Raw genomic sequence first — 2,070 nt, 5'->3', positions numbered from 1 at the left:
GGTGGAAACAGTTTAAATAAAACTTCTGAAAACAATTTCTTCTGGAATGTCGGCACTTCAAAAGGAACTGATTGCCAGACCTTGAAGAAATTAACATCTACACAAGCCGAAACCGGAACTGATGGATCTGATGGCCATCATCAAGTCCTTGTGGAACATCTTGTAGCTCTGGTAGTGGCTGGGGAGCTTCAATTTAAGGAAGCAGGTGAGAGCCACTGGGTAAGTTGATGTTACAGCCTCAACGATGAGGTTTCTTGTCGGCAGCTCCCACCCAACCCAGAACTTCATGAGGTCACGCAACACCTCTGGTGACGCTATGGAAGAGAAGATATCAATATATGCAATACCTCGAATGCCTTTCATGAAAAAATTAAATCTGAGCCCATAAAACCTGCAAAAATATCAGTGATTTATATCTGAACCCCAGATTGTGTGCAGATTTTGCATCATAACTGCCATCTCTTTAGCTCTGCTACACTTGCTTTTTTTGCCCATTCTGACCAGTCCTAGCACCCAAACAACTAAGTGCAAATTGAGATTCAATGCATAGATTAAGTGTTACCTTCCTCTATGAATTTCCTCAAAAATCCAGTGACGAGACTGACTTTCTCCAATGGAACAGAGTCGTCCTTATCCTCGTCGCTGTCACATTTGGGTTGTGGCCAGTGAATGTTCTGGATCACGGCCTACAGGGGATCAAATACAAGCTTGTTTCATGCTGAGAATAAAACTCTTGTTAGATGCTGCAGAACAATCTTAAAAGTAGTAAAGCATTGTTTTGACACTGGGAACAAAGACCTGGCAAATTAAATTACATCAAAGTCTTTGCAAATAAAAATATCAGGACTAACAAATACAATAAAGACACAAGGCAGTTTACCTGTGGGTTAAGCTCCTCATTCGACTCCCTTGGAAAAATTATGGGGTGGACATCTGGTCTAACTGAAAGAAGTGGCCAGATTCCTGTTTCTTTAAGACTGCCTAATGTGGTGAATTACCTGCAAACAGAGTTGATAGGACAGAAGGCAACATTTACACTGAGGCACTACTTTATTGGAAAGACCACAGTTACATATGCGGCTGACCTCCTAATTGGTTAGACTGTCATGTTACCGTTATATTATTTCAATAAGGTTATTTATAAAAGTATTACTGCATGTGAAAGCAGTTCCTGGAACAGCCAGTCATGATTGGTGGAGGTTGGAACAGGGAGATCCCAGGACAGACGAAGATTAGTCACACTGGTGTTTTCTTCCGCTGTAAGTTCTGCTTTCTTCAGCTAAAAGATGCACACATTCCCAAAAGAGGTAAAGAATTTACAATTTACATGCAAAGTTGTTTCTGGGCAATCCACAAAAAAGGCAAAAGATACAACATCTGGAATAAATCACAGGGACACAAAAAGCTTTGGATATCACAATCTTGCTATATTTCCAACACTGACTTATGAATTTAATCCGATTGATTATGCATGAAATGACAAACTTGTGTAGCATTGTGGTGCATTTTTGTACAACCTGCAAACTTTAAATTCCATTACTCACAAAACCAATTGTTTCAGGATGGTCAAGATCAGGACAGTCCAGCAGGGTCAGAGCTGAAAGTGCTGTGTCTGTGCCCCCCACCAGTCAACAGGGTCACCACAGGCAAACTGAGTCCTGTGACACAGAAACCACCATGCAGGAAGGAATGGCCTATCATTCGACCTGCCTTCTCGAACATGTTACTGTCCCGAAGCACAACAGCTGCAGAGGGAACCCGATGTTCTTTTTCCCCCTCAAAAAGGCTTGTTAGAGCAGCAGAGCCTTAATAAAAAAGGAGAAATTATTCAAATCAACTATGAAAAATATGTAAACATGTAAATAATATTCCCCCATTTGATGAAATTTATGTCAAAGGAATAGGCAACAAAATTAGTGCAATTAAACAGTTTTTATCATGGAAAGATAATGTGTGACACCAACTGTTTCTGGAAGGATGTCAACATGTGCAACAAATACAGTATATACTGTACAAACCTAAATTCACACTGAAGCCAATTTTCAGTTTCCGCATGGCCATTGACAAAAC

At 40.4% G+C, this 2,070-nt stretch overlaps 1 long non-coding RNA gene across 1 annotated transcript; it reads right to left on the bottom strand.

Annotated features, from left to right (window-relative positions):
* Positions 1-610: 610 nt before the first annotated feature.
* Positions 611-1,285, bottom strand: LOC311264065. The gene is made up of 3 exons (XR_014623433.1): positions 1,154-1,285; positions 881-998; positions 611-686 (listed from the first exon to the last, which is right to left on the bottom strand). It is a non-coding gene; the product is annotated as an uncharacterized lncRNA (long non-coding RNA).
* Positions 1,286-2,070: the final 785 nt, after the last annotated feature.

The sequence above is a fragment of the Pagrus pagrus genome (genome assembly GCF_965226575.1).
Source record: "Pagrus pagrus genome assembly, chromosome: 10".
Lineage (NCBI taxonomy): Eukaryota > Metazoa > Chordata > Actinopteri > Spariformes > Sparidae > Pagrus > Pagrus pagrus.
This window is presented reverse-complemented; position numbering and strand designations above follow the sequence as displayed.